The sequence below is a fragment of the Scyliorhinus canicula genome, chromosome 10 (assembly GCF_902713615.1).
Source record: "Scyliorhinus canicula chromosome 10, sScyCan1.1, whole genome shotgun sequence".
NCBI classification, from domain to species: Eukaryota; Metazoa; Chordata; class Chondrichthyes; order Carcharhiniformes; family Scyliorhinidae; genus Scyliorhinus; species Scyliorhinus canicula.
Genome location: NC_052155.1, coordinates 122,040,027 through 122,052,198, shown reverse-complemented (window position 1 = coordinate 122,052,198; position 12,172 = coordinate 122,040,027).

The window sequence follows — 12,172 nt, the reverse complement described above, 5'->3', positions numbered from 1 at the left end:
ATCTCTGCCTCCCCCTCAATCGCCGGCATCATGATGACATTCAACAATCTCCGCACATTCGTGTTCAGCTGCCTTCCCTTCACAAAACCTGTCTGGTCCTCGTGCACAACCCCTGGCACACAGTCCTCTATCCTGGTGGCCAGGATTTTTGCCAGCACCTGAGCATCCACGTTGAGGAGAGATATGGGCCTGTATGAACCACACTGCTGGGGGTCCTTGTCCCTCTTTAAAATTAACGAGATCAGCGCCCGCGACATCGTCGGGGGCAAAGTCCCCCCTTCCCACGCTTCATTGAGTGTCCGCACCAGCAAGGGGCCCACTAGGTCCACAAACTTTTTATAAAAATTCCACCGGGAACCCATCCGGCCCCGGTGCCTTCCCTGACTGCATCTGCCCGATCCCCTTAACTAGCTCCTCCAGCTCAATTGGCGCACCCAGCCCCTCCACCTTCTCCTCCTGCACCTTCGGGAAAGAAAGCCCGTCAAGGAACCTCTTCATTCCCCTCCTCGTTGGCTCCGACCGGTACAGTTCCCCGTAAAAGTCCTTGAAGACCTCATTCACCTCTACCCCCTTCCGCACCACATTCCCACTCTTGTCTCTCACTCCAGCAATTTCCTTTGCGGCATCCCGCTTGCGGAGCTGATGAGCCAGCATCCTACTCGCCTTTTCACCATGTTCGTACACTGCCCCTTGTGCCTTCCTCCACTGTGCCTCCGCCTTTATAGTGGTCAGCAAATCAAATTTAGCCTGCAGGCTGCGCCTCTCCCCCAACAGTCCCTCCTCTGGTGCCTCTGCATACCTCCTGTCTACCTCCAGCATCTTTCCCACCAGTCTATCCCTCTCACTCCTCTCGCTCCTCTCCCTGTGTGCCTGGATGGATATCAGCTCCCCACGAATCACTGCTTTCAGGGCTTCCCAGACCATCCCCACCTGAACGTCCCCCATATCATTCACCTCGAGGTACCCCTCAATACTTGCCCGGACCCTCCTACACACCTCCTCCTCCGCCAACAACCCCACATCCAACCACCACAACGGGCGCTCGTCCCGCACCTCCCCCATCTCCAACTCTATCCAATGCGGAGCGTGGTCGGAGATTGCAATGGCCAAATACTCGGCCTCCTCCACTCTCGGAATCAGTCCCCTACTCACCACGAAGAAGTCTATCCGAGAGTAGACCCTATGTACGTGGGAGAAGCAAGAGTACTCGCGTGCCCTCGGCATGAACAGTGGTTTTAATCGTCTTACAACAGAGCCTGCCTGTGACACGATGAACTCCAGATGAACTGGCAGGCAGGCTCTCAGCATCAACCTTTATAATTCCGGTTAGGGGGAGGAGCCGTGGGTGGAGCCATGGGTGGAGCCCAGTACAAACTCCCGTACACTCCCAGTGCACCTCCCCCTAGTGGCAGAGCAGCGCAACTGTTCGTGTGCCGAGCTTACAGAGACATAGTAATACAGTGTGAATTACACTACTGTGATTCACCACATTCACCCCCTGTAAAAAATCAAGGGCGGGATTCTCCGACCCCACGCAGGGTCGGAGAATCGGCCGGCAGCGGCGTTATTCCCGCTCCCACAGGGTTTTTAAATCTCTGACCGGCCAAAAACCGGCGTTGTGCAAATCCCGCCGGCAGCCTCTGAAAACAGCTGGCGCCGGCGGGATTTCAGTTTTTTTTTAGATTCCACAAATCTCCGGCCCGGATGGGCCGAAGTCCCGCCGACGTGGCCACGGGTCACGTCGGCGAAAATCACAGTTGCTTTAAAACGGCGTCAACCATTGATGATGGTTGACGCCGTTCAGTGTCGGGGGGTGGGTTGCGGCATCGGGGGGGGGGAGGGGTGGGTTGCGGCATCGGGGGGGGTGGGTTGCGGCATCGGGGGGGGTGGGTTGCGGCATCGGGGGGGGGTGGGTTGCGGCATCGGGAGGGGGTGGGTTGCGGCATCGGGGGGGTGGGTTGCGGCATGGGGGTGGTTTGCGGCATGTGGGGGTGGGTTGCGGCATCGGGGGGTGGGTTGCGGCATCGGGGGGTGGGTTGCGGCATCCGGGGGGTTGCGGCATCCGGGGGGTTGCGGCATCGGGGGGGGCATCGGGGGGGGGGTGGGTTGCGGCATCCGGGGGGATTGCGGCATCGGGGGGGGCATCGGGGGGGGGGGGTTTGGGGGCAGCGGCGTGCAGAGAGGGGGGGCTACGGATGCCCTGGGCCAACGCACCGTCGCCCCCCCCTCTGTACGCCGCTGCCCCCTACCCCAACCACCCCCCCTCACCACCCCTACCCCCCTCGCCACCACCCCCACCCCCCTCGCCACCACCCCCACCCCCCTCCCCACCACCCCCACCCCCCTCCAACGCCGGCCCCCATCTCTCACAACGCCGCAACCCCCCACCCTCAACGCCGCAATCCCCCCCTCTCAACGCCGGGTCCCCCCCCTCAACGCCGGTACCCACACCCCGTCCCCCTCCCTCTGAAGGCCGGTACCCACACACCCCCCCTCTCTCCTCCTCCCCCCCTTCCTTCCTCCTCCCCCCCTTCCTTCCTCCTCCCCCCTCCTTCCTCCTCCCCCCTCCTTCCTCCTCCCCCCTCCTTCCTCCTCCCCCCTTTCTTCCTCCTCCCCCCTTTCTTCCTCCTCCCCCCTTTCTTCCTCCTCCCCCCTTTCTTCCTCCTCCCCCCTTTCTTCCTCCTCCCCCCTTTCTTCCTCCTCCCCCCTTCCTTCCTCCTCCCCCCTTCCTTCCTCCTCCCCCCCTTCCTTCCTCCTCCCCCCCTTCCTTCCTCCTCCCCCCTCCTTCCTCCTCCCCCTTCCTTCCTCCTCCCCCTTCCTTCCTCCTCCCCCCTTCCTTCCTCCTCCCCCTCCTTCCTTCCTCCTCCCCCCTTCCTTCCTCCTCCCCCCTTCCTTCCTCCTCCCCCCCTTCCTTCCTCCTCCCCCCCCTTCTTCCTCCTCCCCCCCTTCCTTCCTCCGTCCCCCCTCCTTCCTCCTCCCCCCCTTCCTTCCTTCCTCCGTTAGTGGGGGGGGGGTGCGGCGTTAGTGGGGGGTGGGGGGTGGGGGGGGGTGCGGCGTTGGAGGGGGATAGGGGTGGTGAAGGGGGTAGGGGTGGGGAGGGGAGGGGGTTGGGGTAGGGGCAGCTGCGTGCAGAGGTGGGGTGACGGTGCGTTGGCCCCGGGCATCCGTCGCCCCCCCTCTCTGCACGCAGCTGCCCGCAACCCCCCCCGATGCCGCAACCCCCCCCCGATGCCGCAACCCCCCCGATGCCGCAACCCCCCCCCCATGCCGCAACCCCCCCCCCCCCGATGCCGCAACCCCCCCCATGCCGCAACCCCCCCCCCCAAAAATGCCGGAACCCCCCCCCCAAAATGCCGGACCCCCCCCCCCCAAATGCCGGAACCCCCCCCCCCAAAATGCCGGAACCCCCCCCCCAAAATGCCGGAAGCCCCCCCCCCCAAAATGCCGGAACCCCCCACCCCCCCCCAAAATGCCGGAACCCCCCCCCCCCAAATGCCGGAATCCCCCCCCCAAATGCCGGAACCCCCCCAAATGCCGGAACCCCCCCCCCAATGCAGGAAACCCCCCCCAAATGCAGGAAACCCCCCCTCCAAAATGCCGGAACCCCCCCCCCAAAATGCCGGAACCCCCCCCCCCAAAATGCCAGAACCCCCCCCCCCCAAAATGCCGGAACCCCCCCCCCAAAATGCCGGAACCCCCCCCCCCCAAATGCCGGAACCCCCCCCCCCCCCAAAATGCCGGAACCCCCCCCCCCCAAATGCCGGGTCTGTCTCTCTCCTCCTCCTCCTCCAAAAAACGCCGGGTCTCACCACTTCTGCAGCTGGTGAAACTGACGCGTATCGCGTCAGTCAGCTGCTGGCCCCTCCAGGAACGGAGAATAGCGGCCTAAAAGAAGGCCCCCACGCCGTAGTCATGTACACCGATTTTTCTCGCCGGAAATCGGCGTTACGACGGTCTGCGGAGAATCCCGCCCCAAGTCCGGCGGGGGTGGTGGCTTACAGATTGACTCTGTCCGGTGAGCGAGCTGTCCGCTGTGATCGGCGGAGCACCGGAGTTGCAGCCCCTTCTGGTGGCTGGATGAGCACCGTCGGTTGGGGTACGATGGCGGACTACAGGGGCGATTCTGCTCGAGCTTCATACCCATCTGGTTCGACTGGGAACTGGGGGCGCTGGGAGGTAGCTGACGCGGGCGCGCAAAAGAAATGTAGTGAACTGATAGGTGCGGGGGCGTGGGGGGCGGGTTGGGTGGGATGTAGTGTGAGTGGTACCTCAGCAGTGGTAGTGGGGGGATTGGATCCCGCAGGTGCTAGGTCCCGGAGAGATACAGTGTCCTGACGGCCGTCAGGGAACTCTATGAAGGCGTACTGGGGGTTCGAATGCAGTAGGAGCACTTTCTCTACGAGTGGGTCAGTTTTGTGTGCCCTGACGTGCTTCCGGAGGAGTACTGGGCCCGGTGTCTTCGACCATGCCTGGAGCGAAACCCCCGTGGTAGTGCCCCTGGAAAAAATAAAGAGCCGCTCGTGAGGGGTCTGGTTGGTAGCGGTACATAAGAGGGACCTAATAGCGTGGAGCGCGTCTGGGAGGACCTCTTGCCGATGGGAGATCGGGAGATTCCTGGACCGGAGGGTCAGTAGGACGGTCTTCCAGACCGTCACATTCTCCCTCTCCACCTGCCCGTTCCCCCTGGGGTTATAGCTGGTAGTCCTGCTCGAGGCGATGCCCTTGCCGAGCAGGTACTGACGCAGCTCGTCGCTCATAAAGGAAGAACCCCTGTCGCTGTGTACATAGCTGGGGAAACCAAACAGGGTGAAGATACTATGCAGGGCCCTAATGACTGTGTGGGAGGTCATATCGGGGCACGGGATAGCAAAGGGAAAACAGGAGAACTCGTCTATGACATTCAGGAAGTACACATTCCTGTTAGTCGAGGGGAGTGGCCCTTTGAAATCGATAGCGAGGCGTTCCAAGGGCCTAGAAGCCTTGACCAGGTGGGCCCTGTCTGGTCTGTAGAAGTGCGGTTTGCACTCCGCGCAAATCGGGCAACCCCTGGTGATGGCTTTTACCTCCTCGGTGGAGAAAGGCAGATTTCGGGCTTTAATGTAGTGGGCGAGCCGGGTGACCCCCGGGTGGCAGAGGTCATTGTGGATGGTTCTTAAATGGTCGCTCTGTACGCTGGCACACGTCCCGCGGGACAGGGCATCTGGGGGCTCGTTGAGCTTCCCCGGTCGATACATAATATCGTAATTGTAGGTGGAGAGTTCGATCCTCCACCTCAGAATTTTGTCATTTTTAATTTTGCCCCTTTGCGAGTTGTCAAACATGAAGGCAACCGATCATTGGTCGGTGATGAGGGTGAACCTTCTACCTGTGAGGTAGTGCCTCCAGTGACATATAGCCTCCACAATGGTTTGTGCTTCCTTTTCGACTGAGGAGTGTCGAAGTACCGAAGCGGAGAGGGTTTGGGAGTAAAATGCGACTGGTCTTCCTTCCTGATTTAGTGTGGCTGCTAGAGCTACCACTGACGCATCGCTCTCAACCTGGAATGGAGTGGATTCATCCACCGCCTGCATGGCAGCCTTGGCGATGTCCTCCCTGATATAGCTGAAGGCCTGGCGCGGCCTCAGCTGACAGGGGAAAAAGTGCGGCCTTAAAGAGTGGGCGGGCTTTGTCCGCATATTGAGGGGCCCACTGGGCATAATACAAACAGAATCCTAAGCACCGTTTGAGGGCCTTGGGATAATGAGGGAGAGGGAGTTCTAAGATGGTCCGGGTCGGGACCCAGAACACCGTTTTCCACGGCATAGCCGAGGATGGCTAGTCTGGTCGTGCGGAAAACGCATTTCTCCTTGTTGTATGTGAGGTTAAGCTTCTGGGCCGTCTGCAGAAATGGGTTGAGGTTGGCATCATGGTCCTGCTGGTCATAGCCGCAGATGGTGACGTTATCCAAGTACGGAAACGTGGCCTGCAGCCCGTACTGGTCCACTATTCGGTCCATTGCTCATTGGAACACCGAAACCCCATTTGTGACGCCAAAGGGGACTCGGAGAAGTGGAAAAGGCGGCCATCGGCCTCGAATGCCGTGTAGTGGCGGTCCTCCGGGCGAATTGGGAGTTGGTGGTATGCAGACTTCAGATCCACCGTGGAAAAAATCCGATACTGGGCGATCTGATTCACCATGTCTGCAATCCTGCGGAGGGGGTACGCGTCGAGGAGTGTAAACCGATTAATAGTCTGACTTTAGTCTATGACCATGCGGAATTTTTCCACGGTCTTGACGACCACCACCTGAGTTCTCCAGGGACTTGTTGGGATGGCCCCGCGATGAGTGCCCGCTGAGGTTGCAGTCTTCAATCGAGTTTTCTGAATGTGGAGAGGATGGGGCCCAAGATGGCCACCCCTGTGGATCGCACGTGGTGGGCGGCGAGGAAGATGGCGTCCAAGATGGCGGCCCCCATGAGTCGCCCGTGCTGGACCGTGTGGTGGGGGTCCGCCAAGGTGGCGGCCCCCATGGATCGCATGTGGCGGGTGGGGGCGGAGTCGGGGCATAGGCCACTGCGTTCCGGGGCCTGCGGGCCTGCGAGTGCGGAGAGCGATTACTTTGTGCTGCTGGAGTTTTAGGGGCTGGGGCCTTCCTTGCCAGGCACACTCTGGCGTAGTGGCCTTTTCGCCCGCAGCTGCTGCAGGTCGCGTTGCGGGCCGGGCAGTGCTGCCGCGGGTGCTGGAGCTGGGGCAGCATGGTGGCTGGGTGGCCGCGCGGCACAGGCCTGGGGGAGTCGCTGGTCGGGGGCCCATGACGGGGTCGCGCAGTCGGCAGGAAACGAGGTGAGGCTACGAAATGAGAACTCCATAGTTGTAGCGAGTTCAACAGTATCTTCTAAATTTAGGGCCCCCTTCTCCAGCAGTCGCTGGCGCACGTAATTCGATCTAAGGCCCGCAACAAAGACATCACGGACAGCAAGTTCTCTATGCTCTGTAGCAGTTACAGCCTGATAATTACAGTCCCGGGATAAGGCTTTTAAGTCTCTGAGGAATTCTTCTAGCGATTCTGTAGGGCGCTGGTGGCGAGTAGTAAAAATGTGGCGCACGTAAACCTCATTGATAGGCCTCACGTACATTCTATTGAGTAGGGCCAGGGCCTCTGTATATGAGCCGGTACAGTTTAGTTGAGTAGATATACGATGGCTCACCCTCGCGTGCAGTAGGCTGAGTTTCTGCTCCTCCGTCGTTTCTGGGGTGCTTGCTTCAGCCAGGTAGGCCTTAAAACATCGGAGCCAATGCGAAAAGATTTTGTTCGTCTCTGCATCCTGCGGGTCGAGTTCCAGTCTGTTAGGCTTGAGGGCTGATTCCATGGTCATTCCTTACTGTTTCTTAAGACGATTAAATTGATGAGACCATCAATTCACGTGACACATGGTTAGAAGTGAACAGTGGTTTTAATCGTCTTACAACAGAGCCTGCCTGTGACACGATGAACTCCAGATGAACTGCAGGCAGGCTCTCAGCATCAACCTTTATATTTCCGGTTAGGGGGGAGGAGCCATGGGTGGAGCCAAGGGTGGAGCCCAGTACAAACTCCTGTACACTCCCTGTGCATCTCCCCCTGGTGGCAGAGCAGTGCAACTGCTCATGTGCCGAGCTTACAGAGACATAGTAATGCAGTGTGAATTATGCTACTGTGATTCACCACACTACCACAGGCTCTAAATTATCTTAAAATATCCATAAGGATGAGAGACTAGAAGCCATGGAGGAGCAAAGAGATTTGGTTGTCCACATACACAAATCACTAAAGATTAGCACACAGATATAAAAAGTAATCAACAAGGCGAATAGCATGTTGGCTTTATCCCAATAGGTGCTGGAGTATAAAGGTTACAAATATTGGGGGGGATTCTGAGGGAATCGGCGGGGCGGGCAATTCCAGAGCCGAGGAGAGGCATGAAACACTCCAGCGTCGGGCTGTCCTAAACGAGCGGAATCCTCCGCACCATCAGGGGCAAGGCCGGTGCCGGGGTGGTTTACGCCATGCCGGCCGCTGGGGAAGGGGCCTGGCGCCACGTCAACCAGCACCGAAGGGCCTCCGCCAACCAGCGTGAGTTGGCACATGCGCGGGAGCGCCAGCGTGTGCTGGCGCCATTCCAGTGCATGCGCAGGGGTTGTTCATCTCCGCGTCGCCCATCGCGGAGGACCACAGCGGCCCACGCGGAAGAATAAGTGCCCCCACGGCACAGGCCCGCCCGTGGATCGGTGGGCCCCGATTGCGGGCCAGGCCACTGTGGGGGCACCACGTGGGGCCAGATCCCCCCGTGTACCCTGGAGGCCGCCCGCGCAGCTAGGTCCCGCTGGTAAGTACCTACTCTAATTTATCGCGGGCCGGAGAATCGCCGACCGGCGCGGTGCGATTCCCGCCCCCACCAAATCCCTGCCGCCGGGGAAAATTGGGAAACGGCGGGGGTGGGATTCACGCCGCCCTCCGGCAATTCTCCAAGCCGGCGGGGGTCGGAGAATCCCGCACATTATGTTTCAATTATACTGAACAGTGGTTAGATGCTAACTGGAGTATTTCCTTCAGTTCAGCGCACTGCAACTTTGAAGAAATATATTGGTCTTCAAGGCGGTATTTCTGATATTTACTTATTCTTGCTCCCTGTCCAAATTATTCATTAATTATTTCCCATACCTCCAGCTCCATGATTTGTTTGATTGCTGTTATTCCAACTCCTTTATTTAGTAATTATGTCTGTAATTTTCTTTATTTCTTTGTATAGATGGGCAGCACGGTAGCCTCAGTTAGCACTGCTGTCTCCCGACACCGAAGACCCGGGTTCAATCCCGGCCCCAGGTCACTGTCCATGTGGAATTTGCATATTCTTCCCGTGACTGCGTGGGTCTCACCCCCACAACCCAAAGATGTGCAAGGTAGTTGAATTGACCACGCTAAATTGCCCCTTAATATTAATTGGGGACTCTAAATTTATTTATTTTTAAAACAAAGAACTTTTTTACTGTGTAGACAGGACTGGAAGTCAGCCTTGATTCATTCCTTGGTGGTGGGAGGGAAGAACTTCTGGATTTAGGTACCTCTCAGCTCATTACCTATTCATGCACATGAATGCTGGAGAATCTTAAAGCAGTGTGGGCAGGAAGTCCAGCTTGGCTACCTCACAGGTTTGAAGATTTAGGTACCATGATTATTCAGTGTCTTATTCAGTGTCTGCAATCCAAGAACGGCTCTTTTCATCACTGCGTACCAATTTCAAGGTTGACCCCTCCACAGATAGATGTCTGTTACCAGACAGCATGTGATTCCACATTTAAGCAACGCCATGCTGCAGGTCCGCCTCTAGGACGACCAGGAAAGCAGGGATGTCCTTTTTCCCAGAGATGCTAGCACAAGGCCATTATGGCAGACCAAGGGGACATGGTCAGAGGGAGCCATGAGGGTCAGTGGCCTTGGGACACACAGGAGAACTGGGTTACAGTGCCCCAAGAAGGGGAATGATCTGCTGTACATTGCCAGGGTAATTATCGTTGTCTACTCATAGCAAAGACGCATAAATAAAGTCCTGAAGCATTGTGAGTTTGTGACTACAGAGGGCTGTTACACAGGAGGTTGGGTGGTTGGCACCTCCATCAGAGGCATCATGTGGACATGTGCTCAGTGCACTCAGAGGCTGCATGTCTCTGCGGCCCTGTCGGAGAAATATGACATTAGGGAAGTGCAACCTTTAGCTGCATGTGGAGATTTGTTAAGCATTGTGTAGGCTCTCAAATGCTTCTTCAAAAGTGAATGCCTCTTCTGACTGCAGGACATGCATTGTTTGTCTGGAAAGTCTCCTCAGGACAGGTCTCATGATGTATCACCCCTTTCGCATATAAGGATAAGCTGGCAGCACTGCTGATGGTGGGGATGTTTGAGGAGGCGATAGGGAAGAGGGTGTTACCACAAACTTTGGGGCAGGCATCGATTTCCCTGTTGCTTAAAAACGACAAGGATCCGACAGACTGTGGGTCGTATAGGCCCATATCACCTTTAAATGTGGACGCAAAGGTATTGGCGAGGGTACTGGCAGGTAGGCTGGAGGCGTGCCTCCCGAAGGTGATAGGTGACGATCAGGGGTTTGTGAGAGAGAGACAGCTCTTTTCGAACATTAAGAGGGTAATGAACGTTGTCATGGCACTGGTGGAGGGGAAGGAGACAGGGGTGGTTGTGGCATTGGACGCTGAGAAGGCATTTGACCGGGTAGAATGGGGGTATTTGATGGCAGCTCTGGAGCGGTTTGGGATTGGTCCACAATTTGTGGACTGGGTAAAGCTACTGTAAAAGGAGCCAGGGGTGAGTGTCCGCACAAATAAAATCATAGATACTTTTCTCTCCACCGTGGGACTAGGAAGGGTGTCCGCTGTCTCCGTTGGCCATCGCGTTAAGCTGTTCGGGGGTATGGAAAGGGATAGTGCAGGGGTGGATAGAGCATAGGGACCTTATATTCCGATGACTTGTTATACGTGTCGGAACCGAGCGTGTCGATAGGGGGAATATTGGAGCTGCTTCGGGTCTTTGGGTCTTTCTTGGAATACAAATTAAATCTAGACAAGAGTGAGTATATTGTGGTGTCTCGGCCGGAGGTGGGGGGCAGGGGGGGTGGGGGGGAGGGGGGGGGGGACTGCCATTCCGTAGGGCAAGGACTCACTTTAAATACCTGGGAGTGCAGGTTGCTCAGGATTGGGGGGTGGCTCCATAGGTATAACATTTCTAGTTTGGTAGGGAGGGTGAAAGCTGAACCAGCAAGGTGGGATGGTCTCCCTCTGTCACTGGTGGGTCAGGTACAGGCGTTTAAAATGAACATGTTGCCGCGATTTCTGTTTATTTTCCAATGACTGCCGATTTTCCTGCCAAAGGCATTTTTTAGAGAGATTGAAGGAATGATTACCTCGTTCATATGGAGAGGGAAGGTGGCCAGAGTTAGAAAGGTGCTGCTACAGAGGGGAAGGCAGGCAGGGGGTTTAGATCTTCCGAACCTGATGTATTATTACTGGGCAGCGAAGGTGGAGAAGGTACAGAGCTGGGTCAGAGGGGTTGACTCCCAATGGGTCAGAATGGAAGAGAGTTTGTGTAGGGGGTTCGGATTGAAGGCGCTAGCAACAGCGCCGCTCCCGACGGCACCGGGGAGATACTCAGGGAGGCCGGTAGTAATAGCTTTGTTGAGAATTTGGAGGCGGTTTCACCAGCACTTTGGTTGGGGGCAGGGTCAAGGGAAATGCCGATTCGGGGAAACCACAGATTAGAGCCACGGAAATTTTCGGAGATGGGAGGAGAAGGGGATTAAGACACTAAAAGATCTGTTTCTTGGGGGTCGGTTTGCAGGATTGAAGGAGCTAGGAGCAAAGTATGGGCTGGAGCAGGGAGAAATGTTTAGATACATGCAGGTTCGAGACTTTGCCAGGAAGGAGATACAGAGCTTCCCAGTGGAGCCGGCTTCCACGTTGCTGGAGGAGGTGCTGACGACAGGGGGACTGGAGAAGGGGATAGTGTTGGCAGTTTACGGTGCTATTTTGGGAGAGGAGAAGGCACTGCTGGAAGGGATCAAAGCAAAGTGGGAGGAAGAGTTGAGAGAGGGTATGGAGGAGGGATTCTGGTATGAGGTGCTCCGCAGAGTGAATGCCTGCACCTCATGCGCGAGGTTGGGGCTGATACAGGTGCTTGTGTATAGAGCACACCTTACAAGGGCGAGGATGAGCCGGCTCTTTGTGGAGGTAGAAGATGTGTGTGAATGTTACCGGGGGGGGCGCAAACCACGTTCATATGTCTTGGTCCTGTCCAAAGCTGGAGGATTACTGGAAGGAGGTTTTTAGTTTAATTTCTAAAGTGGTGCATGTGAAACTGGACCCGGGCCCTCAGAAGTCCATATTGAGAGTGTCTGACCAGCCGGAGTTGGAAAGGGCGTGGAGGCAGATGTTGTCGTCTTCGCTCGTTGATCACCTGAAGGCGGATCCTGTTGGGATGGAGATCAACCTCTCCACCCTGTGCCCTGGCGTGGTGGGGGGACCTGCTGGAATTCGTGACTTTTGAGAAGGTCAAGTTTGAACTGAGCGAAAGGATGAAGGGGTTCTACAATTCGTGGGTGTTATTCATTATGCACTTTAGTGAATTGGATCATTAGGGAAAGATGGG